At 39.2% G+C, this 13,812-nt stretch overlaps 1 protein-coding gene across 11 annotated transcripts in view; it reads left to right on the top strand.

Annotated features, from left to right (window-relative positions):
• Positions 1-2,475: 2,475 nt before the first annotated feature.
• UBE3A (ubiquitin protein ligase E3A) overlaps positions 2,476-13,812 on the top strand; it is a 95,354-nt gene continuing 84,017 nt past the window's right edge. Inside the window, exons 1-2 of one of the 11 annotated variants that reach the window (XM_070572005.1) lie at positions 3,361-3,600; positions 3,826-3,877. The gene's annotated coding sequence lies outside the window, so the exon portion shown is untranslated. Of the gene's footprint in view, positions 3,194-3,360; positions 3,601-3,825; positions 3,878-13,812 lie in introns of those variants that run through there. The other 10 variants (XM_070571985.1, XM_070572042.1, XM_070572015.1 and 7 more) reach the window with 10 other exon arrangements.

The raw sequence follows: 13,812 nt of genomic DNA, 5'->3' as shown, positions 1-13,812 counted from the left end.
AGTGCAAATTTAGGTAGATCTGTAGGAATAAGGGTGGAGGTGTGAAGGAGTTCATGCATGAAGTGTCTAATGCCAAATAATGATATAGATAATGCTAATATTACTAAGCACTAACATTTACCGAGCACTTATCATATGTCAGGCAATGTTCTTCATGCAGCTAATTTTGCTTCCACTGTATTTCTTAAACACCAAGAGCTACTCATATACTGAAAGCTTAGTCTCTTTCAACACAGAGTGTATAACAGTTTGATGCAAGCTAAACATAGCAACAGTAACTTTCATTCCACCATATCTGACCCTTTTCTGTTCCATAATCTCAGTTTATTCCTGATCCTAGGGGCATGCTAGCATTTTGATTCATCTGTTGTGTCTCTCATCAACAAGAAATTGTGAGCACCAAACAGCTGTCAAAAAACCAACTTCATCAGAGATTTAGGGCAAAATGTTCCATTACAAAAAAAAGTTCATGAGTATTAGAAGACATAGATTAGTAAACACTCCCATAGTCACTGAAGTGTTTGGTTATTCTGAAAAAGTGTCCACAGTTTTACAGGTGTGCCTTCCTCTTGGACTGTGAGTTCTTGAGGGCAGGGATAGGGATTGTTGCCCTTTTATTGTTTCCCAAAGCCTGGCACAGCTCTGGGTAAATAGAAGTTCAAAGCTTGTTCAAAGAATTAATGCACTATGCTAAAAAAATTAAACTGCTGATTTCACTTTACACCTGAAATGAGAAAATTATTAGAAACTACTGGGTCTCATTTTGATTACAAGAGTTTATAAATTTTACAACTTACTCAGTAGACACCAAGTTATTTTTCTGGGAAAACAGACCTGAAGGAAAACATGGGTCTGACTTGAGAGAAAAAAATTTATTCATAAAAACTGATATACATGGAGGTGGAACATCATTAGTATTCTAAGGATTCCTGACAATATTTGTGCTGGTAATTTTTACCAGAAAACATTTTGAAATTTGAAAATAGATAAGGCAAATAGCACAGTGGATTCTTGAATCAAATCTGACACCAGCGTCACACATAAGAATACCTATTTAATATTAATGAACTGAAAGGGCTATGGGTAATTTCTCCAGATTCCAATGAGAAATTGGGATTCTCCTTGATCTTACTAAAGAACTAGATAGTCATTCTGACATTTAAGAGCAGATTTATTTATCTTGAGCCTTTGATTTTTTGGAACTCAGAGATTTCTGCCACATTTGGATATACCAGCTTATTATAAAGTTACACTTCATTTATTCAATTTCTAGAGGAAATAGAACAGCTAAAAGTATCTTCACACGCCAGATATTGTAGTAACAATTATTTAACTACTTTAATGAAGTCTTTAAAGCTTTTCATTCTCATTTGCCTATTCTGATAATATGCAAAGATAATTCCTTAAAAGACCATGATTTTAACTAGTCTATTCCATACAATAGAATTGCAAATAGTTTCTAAATGAAAATCTGCAACGGGAGAAATAAAAAAATAAGGAACTGAGTTAAAATTGGACATGATTTAATACTGCCATTTGTCATGAGTTGTCCTAGAATAATTTAAATTCCACTAGCTTATTTTTTATAGTTGGTAAAATTTTTTATAGTTAGTTATTGTTGGGAAGCAGTGTATATATATTTCCCTGACTACATAAAAAAGATGTTCTAAGAATGACAGCTAAATACACTGCTATGTACAAGTGTTGATATAAAAAGTTTGAATACTAAACGAATGGGATCGGCAAAGTTGCAACCCGTTAAGACTATGAATTGTTAGTGATTCCATTATACTTTGCTATTAAGTGTTGCGGAGCCATAAAAAAACCTTTAAAAAAAAAGGGTAACCTTTGTACTAAATATGAAGACGCATGGGTTTAAATGGGTTCAGTTCAGTCGTCAAGCGGACCAAAATCAGCCTCTATCCAGCTGGGGTCAACCAAGAGGCCACTTTCTCTGTATCGGCAACCTACCAAAGGTCAAACCTGCAGGACAAGGGCTTTTACCTTCTTGTAAACCAGTGATACATCAAGTGTTGGCAAGAGGCCTAAGCAGATGACCTTGGTCCTCTGAAAGCTGGCCCGCTCTCTCGGGCTATCTCTACAGTGCTTACAAAAGCAGCCCGACGAACAAAGGGGTTGGAGACCTAATATCCGGAGGCTTCCGCCCCGCCGCGGGGACTGCGGGCTATCAAAGCCCCCTCGGCGACTTTCGGACCGATTCCTCCCCCCACAAAATCCCGAGCGTCCAAATTCCGGCACGTTCCTCCGTTGGGTAGACCAGGAAGATCTCCAACATTCCTAGGGCCTCTAGGGGGTTTCCGGAGCGGACCCCGTTCATTCTGTAGGGCCACAAACACCAGTGGTTCAAAGGAGGAACGGCCCAGGCTGTTCAGCCTCAAAATGGCGACCGAGCCCGAGGAGATTCCGAGGAACGGCGAGCCACTTCCCCTTCCCAACGGCCCCTGCGCTGGCGACGACGGCAAGCAGGAGGGGGGCGGAGCCGGCGAAGGAGGGCGGGGCAGAGCTCTGCGCCATCCCGCGCGCGCCCCGGCACCTCCCCGCGTCCCTGCGTCCTGGCCTGGAGCCCTAGCCTGGCCGGGCGACGCGCGCTGCCTGCTGGGATACTCGGCCCGCCCAGCCAGTCCTCCCGGCTTGCGCCGCGGCCGCGAGATCCGCGTTTTTCCCAAGATGGTGGTGCTGGGCTCGGGGTGACTGCAGGAGACGACAGAGTCTGAATCCCCTTCGCCAAAACCTCGACAGACCGCCCTCCTCTGACTCGCGCACCCCGCCGCTACGTAGCCATCCGCCGCCCCCGCCGCCGCCGACTTGCGCTTCACCTCTGCCGACCCGGCGCTCACGGCGCGGGCGGCGCGCCTCCCTCGGCTCCTCCTCGGGGTTGTGCTCGGAGCGGCTCGCAGCCTCCCCCGGCCAGGCTGGCCCCGGAGTCCCCAGTGTGGATAGGCAGCGGCGCGGCGGCAGCTGGCGAGAGCGCGGGGTTTTCAGCGGCCCCGACGCCCCCTTTCCCGGCCTTGGTCTCCGGAGAAGGAAGCGCGGGTCCCGCATGAGCCCGGGCGGTGGCGGCAGCGACAGGGAACGAGGCGGTGGCGGGCGGAGGCGGCAGGCGAGGACGACGACGACCAGTGAGGCGGCCGCTGCTGCGAGGGCCGCAGCCCAGGCGCGGGGGCGACCACAGGTCAGTGCGGCCGAGGACGGGGCCTGGGCGGGGAGGCCGAGCGGCGCCTCCTTTAGTCTCCTCTGTTGCCCAGGCCACCCTTCGGGGCTGGCTCGGCTAGGGTAGGGACACCCCCACCCCCGTCGGGGCTAGTGTTTGGGGCGCGTGGTCTGGAGGGGCCGGTGCCAGAAGTAGGCCTCTGGTAGCAGCGCCTGCTGCTGCCGTAACTGTCAGTCCTGGCAGAGCGCCGGAGGGAGGGTTTTGTCGCCCAAGGGGACCGAGCGGGCCCAGAGCGGGGCGGGGCGTGCGGGGCGTCGAGAGTGGCCCCTCCTTGGAGTAGGGCTCGCGGAGCCGGCCTGAGCCTCGGGCTGGCTTTTTACTTCCTAGGGGAGCTCTTTCTCGGTGTTTTCCAGGTTTTGGCCTTCTTGGTAAAGAAATATATAGACGTGGGCTTTGGTGGGTTGGGGCTTGGGAAGTGGACTGGTGGGGCGGCGGGGGTGGGGGGTGCGGATGAAGTGGGAAATCAGACCTAAGGGTTGTGTTCACAGATTACTCATCAGGATTCTGAAATTAAACGTGAGCTAGTGAGTTTGCCAGAGACTGTTAAATGCAAACCTGCAAACAGTTGGCCTGTTTTTTTTTTTCTTTTTCAGTTGAGAAAATGAAAAGGACTCTTTCCTTGTCATGGTGTGGAGGTTTTTGTTGGTAAAGTCAGAATTTGAATGTGGCAAATGCTTTAGCCCATAATATTGTTAAAAATAATTTTAATATGGACGCTGTTTGATTAAGCTTAGAATCCTCGAAAGATAATTTAGTGTCTGAATTTTTTAAAATGTCCTATGAGCGTGCTAAAATAGAAACATTACAAAGTCTATTTGGACTTGTGTTTAGGACTTGTGTTTATTAAGTGGCTTGGGTGCAGTTGCAAATGCAACCTACGTAATAGCATATGAGATTTGCAGTCCGAAGTTACCCTCTATCAGTCGTGAAGGAATATGGATATGACCCATAATTTTGAATCATTCCACTGGTTGCAATATAGAGGGAAGCCGCACATTATTCCAAAATTTTTTTTGAGGAGGAGTAGGGGCCTTCAAATGAAAATGACCTAAAGTTTAGCAGTACAACTGTTAAAAAGTTAGGTGTCAAAGACTGTGGATACGCAATAAATCTTGTTGAATGAATTGAGAAGTGTTTATCTCATGCCTGTGACTAGTAAGTCCCCTTACTTAGATTATTTTGTAAGCCACATAGAAAGGTTAGAATTTAGGAAGATAAAAAGCAAGCCTTGTCCTGGTATGTTTAGTGGAAATCACTTTGGAATTAGATCCTGCTTTAAAATCTGAGTTACTTACCATATTTTTAATGTAATGAATACAGTATTAATGATGGTGCTAATCCCGAAAGATGACCTGAAGCCCTTTAAAGACAGTAATAATCCTGACAAAACAAAAACAAGAATAGCTTCAAGAAATAATGACTCTCTATTTACAAAATTAGAATGTGAAGTAAGAAAGTTTTACTGTGTCAATATTTGTTAACCAGCATTAGTGTGCTTAGTAGTTTGTACACCATCCTGTGGACGTTACTTGGTTCCTCAGGGGTTTACACAGAGATGCAAATTGAGTGTTTTGATTCCTTTTCAGAGGTTTTGTAAGCTGCTTTTATTTTATCTCTCTTGAATCCTACACTTTTTTTCTTGACTTAAAAAATATCTTCTTGGGGCCCGCCCAGTAGTGCAGTGGTTAAGTTTGCGTGCTCTGCTTTGGTGGCCAGGGGGTTCGCCAGTTTGGATCCCAGGCACGGACCTATGCACTGCTTATCAAGCCATGCTGTGCCAGGCCTCCCCCATATAAGATAGAGGAAGATGGCCACAGATGTTAGCTCAGGGCCAGTCTTCCTCAGCAAAATGAGGAGGATTGGCAGCGGATGTTGGCTCAGGGCTGGTCTATCTGGGGGGGGGAATCTTAAATAAGGGTACTTAGTAGTCACAAGTGTAAGGAACACATTCTCATCCCACTTGTCCAGTCCACTTAAAGTTTTTTGGGTACCTATAGTGTCTTTGACTTGCAACATTTAATCAGTTGTATTTATTAAACTTTATATCATTTCTAAGTGACCTCTCTCCCCTCAAAAAACAATCTGGAAGAATTTGCTGTTTCTCTCAATATGCAGTCAGTGGAATAATCCAAATCTATGCATCATACCTAAATTTTTCAACCCAAGCACTTGAAATGATATTTACAAGTGTCTGTTTTCTTAAATGCTTACTGGTTATGTTCTTCAGTCATGTTGCACGGTTTTGTTTGGATCTATTTTTCTGTAGGTCAAAATGTAGAAACATTGTTTATGTGGCTGTTAAAAAATTAGTTTTCTGATTTTTATGAGTGAATACTTTTTCATAAGTGGTTTTTCGAATAAAAATACTTGGATAAGGTCTTAGATGCTCTTTTCATGATGATTCAGGACAACAGAGTTTTGGGTGATTTGGCAGTCCCCACTCTTCCCCTGACTGCGAATGTAAAGATAAAATATAAAAATTAAAGACATTATGGTATGTATAGTAGACATAGCTTTGTTTAATTCTGGCCTTACCTTACTTGTTGGACCCTTGGCAAGTTGCTTAATCTTGTTGAGCTGCAGTTTTGTCATCTGTAAAATGGGAAGGTGAAACTCACTCACAGTTGTTGTGAGGATTAAAGTATGTAAAATGCCTAACACATAGGCGCTTAATAAGTATTATCCTTTGAAGTCTTCCCACCCAGTTTTTTTGAATGGTCTCAAAGCACTTTATATACAGTGGACTATAGCATATTATCCTTGACATTGTTTTCTTTCTCACTAGCTGTGAACTCGATCTTTAAGGTCAAAGACTCCAAGTGTTTACCACAGAGTATGTTAGCAGAGTATGGATGAATTAGTTATCAGTAAATCGATAAATGGTCAACTAACATTTATTAGGTACATACTGTGGCTACTATGAGCTGAGCTAGGTATAGGGGCTACAAAGACAAGAATCATGTCTCTGTCTTTTGGAAGCTTAGAGGCTAGTGACTTTTCTCCACATAACTCCATTATTTTGTGAAACACCATCACATAACAGAGTCTCCTTCTCCCATGCCCTTTCAATCTTAGGGCAGTTCTGTGGGCACAACACCTCCCGCCTGTAGCTGCTATTCTAAAGAATATTGTTTTACCCCTTTCTTTTTACAACTGGCACGTGCCAGATACTTCATATCTTCCTGTCTTGGTCCCAGTCCGCTACCCAGCATCTGGCACATAGTGTTTTAGAGAGAGAGAGAGAGCGAGAGAGTGTGTGTGTCTAAGTAAAATAAAAAAATAAATTTACCTTGGCAGTTGCCTGTAAGTACTCTATTTTTCTGGTGTGACTATGATTCTGTCTTCTGGTTATAGATTCATAGAAGTTTTAAACCTGAGTAGGACTATCCTTGAGGTCAGTTACTCCGTTCATTTTACACATGAGGAAATTGAAATGCAAAGCTTTAAAATGGTTTTCTTAAAGACACCTAGTTCAGGACTCTTTGCACACAAAGACATAGTTCCTGTCCGTCCTGTTGGGAGGAGTAGTTACTTTGCTTTGTGATTACCTGCCCACCTTTTTGGAGATGTGTATTTTCTACATTGTTCATTGAAGGCAACCTTCATAAGATGCCATGAAGGGACCTTTTTTGACCATAGCAGTTAGTGTAGGAAATGGGGCTTTTTCTTCTAATAAAAGAAATACAGTAAAGTTACAGTTAATGGAAATAGTGTTAATATACAAACTTATATCCTATGTCCAAAACATGAGATGTTTGAAATACTTAAGGATGCTATATAAATGTTTTTTTAATGAAATGACTTATTAATAAATACGTAATATCTCATTGTAGTTTAGATCTGCATTTCCCTAATAATTAGTGATGTTGAACATTTTTTCCCGTGCCTGTTGGCCATCTGTATATCTTCTTTGGAAAAATGTCTCTTTGTATCCTCTGCCCATTTTTTGATCGTATTTTTGTTGTTGTTGAGTTGTATGAGTTCTTTATATGTTTTGGAAGTTAACTCTTTATCAGATATGTACGCCTGAAATTTACACAGTGTTATAAACCTCTGCGACCTCAATAATTAAAATACATAAATACATAATAAATTTTTTTGCTAGCTTTCATTTTCATTTAATCTCAGAAATGTCACTTATAGTGCTTTGATCTAAGTTATTTTTAAGAAGTAAATACCATTATGGGTAATAAGTCAAAAAGAAGGTTATTAAGTATAAGGCCTATTTGAGAATGAAATCAAGCTATTCTTTTTTTATCTTGGGAGTACTTACCTTGGCACATGGGATTTAGCTGGAAGTTATTGTTGTTTGATTCTAAGCTTTGTGACTGTGAACTTTTAAAATTATTTGTAAAATTTTAAGTGCTTCAGAGTCTCAACAGGTTCAGTGAACAAAAGCCACTGAGAACTGTTGATGTGGAGGAAGAAGCACTGCCTTTGTTGTCAGAAGATCATGGATTCATCCTTCCTCTCTAGCTTCCTAGCTGGTCATGAGCAGGTCCTTTAGCGCTCTAAACCTTTGTTCTATTCCTTCTGTCAAATGAAGGTGATACTTGCTTTGTCTCTTTCAGAGAATTATGTTTTTCGAATGTGATCGTTCTTGAAAAAGTGGATTAATATTCTATAAAGTGACCTTATAACTGATTTAATGACTTGCCCAAGAAAACAAACTGGTTAGTGATCGTCAGGTGATTGGAACCTTGGTATATTTTCCTGCTTTTCTCTATTAACATTTTTAACCTTTTCATAGAAATATTATTTCAGGAAATATTTAGTGTGTGAATTTATTTTAAATTTGGTAACTACATTTGAAATAAATAATTGTTCTGAATAGTTGATAATGCATTATTCAATATTATTAATCCAAAGTCAAATCCCTTCTGTAATTTGCTTTATTTTTGACCTCTCCTGTTAATTTGGTAAATGGCAAGTGAATCATTAGGTTGACCTGAAAAGAGGTTTTGGAGACCTTACTAGATAGTATCAGTATACAGAACCTTACTAGATAGTATCATTCCAGAAGTTCAATTCTAGGAAATCTGCTGAAATCTCATATAAACATCACATGTGGATCATAGTTAGAAGAGAGTCCTGTGTAAGACTTTATTAGTTAAGAGTCAGCATCTGTGCTGCAAATAAAAGCATGGAGGTAGTGTATGAGCCCTGAACACTTACTATACAAGTAGGATAAAATCTTCCTTAAATGAAACTCTTGGCTGACCAGTGTGGAGTCTAATGTGGTGACTCTAAACAGCTCAGTGTGTTCCAGAAGTTGATCTTCTGTACCCTTTGGGATCATTTGCGGTTAGTCAAGCATAGATCCCTTTATGTTGACAGAAATAAAACATCAGCAAATTTTTTGACCTGTCTCTGTGGTATGCAGGCTTGTGGCTCTTTTTTAGTTCTTAATGTGTGCCCATTGTGTATTCTTTCAGTAACTCAAGATGTTCCTTTTCACCTTTGAGACAAGTAGTGCTGCACATAAATTACGTAGCTGGGGGCTGAATGAAGATGTTACCAGTGCTGTACTTCCACACATATTCTTTTCGTTTGATGACTTATGTCTCTGTATCAAAAGGAATGGCTTAGCCATTTTAAGCTTCTAATAGACTTCTACCTCAGCAGCATTCCTCTTGAATGTGAGAAGGTAGTCTTAGAATTACCCTTGTGGACTGTAGCTATTGTTCTAACTCATATATCTTTATATTCTTTGTGATGCAGAGTAAATTCTGAATTCCTTCCAAATAAATAGACAATACAGAGGATACTGTAACAATCGTGTATGTACCATTCAGTTATGGACAAATGAAATTGTCATTGCATTGCACTCTAGCTCCCTCTCTAAAACTGATATTCTTTATTTTCTTCTCAGATGATAGCTCTAGCACTGCAGATACCACTACAAGAATTTCTTCATACTGCCAACAGATGCTTTCCTATCTCTTATCAGATGTAAAGCATAATTCTGCTCTTTGGAAGGAAAAGGCTGAAATACCTGACAGTGTTTTCTATATAGAGCTAATAGCTCATAGGGAGAAATATGGGTTATTTCCAATTTATTAATTATCTTAGTACTTTTTTCTTAGGAATTCTATTTATTGTGCTTCTGTGTGTGTATGTGCCCATATTGATAACCTTACAGTGTTCCATCAATAAGGATATTAAATACTGACCTTTGCTAGATATTTAAAGTTTTTGTTTAAGGAATTAAAAAAATACATGTTTTTGAGCACCTATTGTATGTGATGTATACTAATTGATAAATCCTATTTCACACAAAGATTAATTGGGTAATATTTTTCTTTTCTGGTTTTCTAAAGGGAACTGACAATGGGTATATTCCATTGTTGGTGATAGAAACTGCTGTTTCAGATAACCCACATTTAGAGCTTCTAAGAAATGAAGTTTCTCTAATTACTTAAGCTGCTTTATTCTTATTCACTTGCACATTTGCTATGTCCATAACATGTTGCTGTAGACTGAATATTTATATTCCCCCCAAAATTCGTATGTTGAAATCCTAACCCCCAGTGTGATGATATTAGGAGATGGGGCCTTTGGGAAAGTGATTAGGTCATGGGAGCAGAGCCCTCATGAATGAGATTAGTGCCCTTATAAAGACTACAGAGAGCTTCCTTGCCTCTTCTGCCAAGTGAGGATCCAGCCAGAAGACAGCTGTCTGTGAACCAAGAAGCTGGTTCTCACCAGACATGGAATCTGCTGGAGCCTTGATCTTGGACGACTTAGACTCCAGGACTGTGAGAGATAAATTCCTATTATTTATAAGCCACCCAGTCTGTGGTATTTTGTTACAGCAGCCCGAATGGACTAGGACACGTATTAAATACATTTAAAGAACAGAGAGGGAAAATAGAAAATTAAATGGATAAAGTTTGGTAGCTAAGGTGGGGATATACTGTACTTGACAGAATGGAAGTGCTTCTTAAAAGTTGACTACAGTGTTGAAATGAGAACACTTAAGTGTAATATATTGGAAAAACTGAGCTAACTTTAGTCTTTTACATACATAAAACTACATTTCTGCATTTTAAATCATATTGTATATTTCTTTGTTTAATCATTGCCCAGTGTACTGTATTTCAGATTATCTTTAAAATGAGAAAGTAAGATCTTATGGTCTCATTTAACTCAGTTGGGAGTCAGGGTACTCTCTCCCCCCAAAATTCCTCTTCCATCTTTGGGCTAGATGTAAGAAGGGTGAACTTAAAAAATAGATGGATCTCAACTGAGATTAATTTCTTTACTCCTGGATTGAAGATTCTGTGAGAACAGTAAACATTTGCTGTCTGTCTCATATTTTTTTCACGTGTGCAGTTTTAGGTAGTTATGAGTGCTAGATGAATGAACTACTTTCTAGTTAGTTCAGGACTACTTTTAGATATCTGCTGTGGGCTAATGAACTAAATATGATCAGGAACAATCCTCTAGGCTTCAGGATTTTAAGTAATTTTAAGTAGAAATAGAACTAGGAGTCAGCCTAGACAGTGGGCCAAAGACCTACTATAGTCCCACTTTACTGCCGTCCCTGTGCTGAATTTGACAAGGCATTCCTAGGAGGGGTATGTGTGTGTGTGTGTTCTCCATACTTCTAGCTGACACCAGATTTTGAAAATTTGGGACTGATCACGTAGCCTACCAAGGTTCTCTCAAGTGATCAAGATCTAATTCCCCTAAGTGCTATTTTAAACACCTAGTATGTGTTTAAAATCACCATGACTATAATACTACTTATTTTATATTCTTATTCTGATATCTTTCCTTAGTTCTTTTATAAAGTAAGTAGGTTGGATAGATGATATCCAAGGTAATTTTCAGTTTGGATATTATATGCTCATTTTTTCTTTTAAAATACATATATATATTTTAATTATAAAGTATTTAAAACATACAGTGAATAATACAGCAAATAACTCATTTACCCACCACCACGAATTTATAGCCAATTTTGATCCTTTGAGAAACGTGGCCTTAAGTATCCTCTTGTAGCAACGTCACCCCTTCCCCCCAAGTCCTATTATTCTCTCTCTTTACCCAAGCTAATAACTATCCCAAGGGTTCTGTGTTTTATATCCTTGTTTATACTTTACTGTGTTTGTGTACATGTATCCGTAAGTGATATCTGTGGTGTTGGGTTTTGTATCTTAGAGTTTTACAAAGTGTTGTCTGTATCTTTTGTCAGCTTGCTTTTTTTAACTCAGTATTCTTTGGGATATGTATGTTGATGCATGTAGCTCTAGTTTATTCAGGTTAACTGCTGTATGGTACTCCATTGTATGGATATGTAAAATGTCTGTGATGGATATTTTGAGTCATTTCCTTTTTTGCTATTACAAATAATGCTGTAATGATCATTTTTACACATTTCTTTTTTTGTTGTTTTGATGAGGAAGATTGACCCTAAGCTGACACCTTTTGCTAATCTTCCTCTTTTTGCTTGAGGAAGAGTGGCTCTGAGCTGACATCTGTGCCCATCTTCCTCTGTTTTTTATGTGAGTTGCTGCCACAGCATGGCTTGATGAGTGGTGTAAGTCTGTGCCTGGGATCCAAACCTGCAAACCTGGGCCACTGAAGTGGAGCACACCGAACTTAACCACTACGCCCCTGGGCCACCCCTTTACACGTTTCTTTATGCCATTGTTTCTTTGGGAAGATTCACAGAAGTGGAATTTCTGGGGAATAGATTGTGAATATCTTTCACTTTACTAGATAACTGCTAAATTCTTTAAAATAGTTATGTCAGTATATACGTTAGCAGTATATGGGCATATCTTTTTCCAGCGTCCTAGCCCATACTTAGGATTGTCAGATTTAAAATTTTTTGCTAATTTGATGGATTTAAAATATCTCATTTTAATTTTCATTTCCTTTGAATATTAATTCTGGGTGGTGGATAAATAGATATGAATTTTATTTTCTGTTTTCAGTGATTCATAAATTAAAGGAATGTTTTAAAAAGAAAATAAAAGACTGTTTATGTTGTAAAGGACCTTGGAGATCATCTTATCCAACCTTCTCTCTTTACAATGCAGCCAGGAAAGTTATCAGAATAAGAATAAAATGCAAAATCCTACTTATTGCTTATTGTGGTATCTCTTTTGGGATATAGAATCTCAATTTTTGATGTCTTAATCATGAGTCTTTTCCTTTGTGATTTGTGTTTATGATTGTGTTTTTTGTGTTTAAGAAATCCTTCTTGTATTGTTTGCTAATAGGTAAGGGGATTTTGTTCTTGTTTGTTTTTTTGTGTTTAGGTCCATCTGAGAAGGAGTTAGGAATCTTTTTTTTTCCCCTTGATATGAAAAGCTAGTTGTCTCAACATTAAGTATTGAATTCTTTCCCTGTTAATTTTTTTTTTTTAGTGTCAACCTGTGTCATCTGCCTTATGCTTGGGTTTGATTTTAGGTCCTTTATTCTATTGCATTTAATTTTTTTGTCTTTTTTTTTTTAACACCAGTACTACATTATTTCAAATAACTTTATATTAAGCTTTGAAATCTGAGAGTCACTGCCCCCCTTTTATTGATTTTCAGAACTGACTTGACTCTTAGACTTTTACTGTTCCATAATAATTTAAAACCAGTTTATTGAGTTCCTTTGGGGATATTAATTGGAATCACATTGAATGTATAAATTAACTTGAGAATTGACATGGTTTATCTTGCCATTTATTGATTCTATATTTTGCAGTTTTTTTTCATAGATGCCTTTTAAACATACTTGATTAAATTTATTCCTAGATAATTGATTTTTTTTTCCTTTTCTTTTCAAATATCCTTTTTTTTTAACATTTGATCGTTGTTGGTATTGATTTTGTATCCATCAACGTGGGTGAACTTGATCATTTTTAATGTTTGTAATTCTTTTGGATTATTGTGAACAAATAAGAATTCTCGTCTTTTCAAGTGATCTTTTAAAAATACAAGTCTAGCCTTGCTGCTTTCTATTTTTAAAATTCTTCTCTGGCTTTCTGTTGCTTTTAGAATAAAACTCAGAAGCCTTAATTGGCCTAAAAGGTCCCACCTGATCTGCACCTCCTCAGCCTTGCCTTCCTCCACACTCTCCTTTGTTCAGAACCATCTAACAGTACTGGCCTTTTTTTTTTTAAAAGTTTTTTGAGCTATCCAACATCCTCCTTGTGTCAAACGCTTTACTGTTGCATTTCAATCTGCCTGAGACACAGGCAACAATTTTACCCATCCTTTAGGGCTCAGCCTAAATATTACTCAGAGAAGCCTTACTTGAGAATCTCCTTGAATTCACTGGTTGTAAGGCTCCCTTGTATTATACTGTTAGTAAATCCTGCATTTCCTGAGTAAGTACTTATCTCAACTGAAATTGAATAATTTTTTTTACTCCTTAATTGAAGATTCTATGAGAAAAATAAATGCTATCTCATGTTTTTTTCACGTTCCAGGCATTGTGAATGCCGCATGAATGAATGTTCATTTACCAATTGGTTAGAATTGCATTTTTATTTTCCAGTTAGACATATTGCTCCAGTTGATAGCTGCTCAAAAGAAAATTTTTAATTAGGCTACATTGAAGTATTTTGCTAGACA

The sequence above is a fragment of the Equus przewalskii genome, chromosome 1, assembly GCF_037783145.1.
Source record: "Equus przewalskii isolate Varuska chromosome 1, EquPr2, whole genome shotgun sequence".
NCBI lineage: Eukaryota > Metazoa > Chordata > Mammalia > Perissodactyla > Equidae > Equus > Equus przewalskii.
Note: the sequence above shows the minus strand (reverse complement) of the source record. Positions and strands in the feature narration are given on the sequence as shown.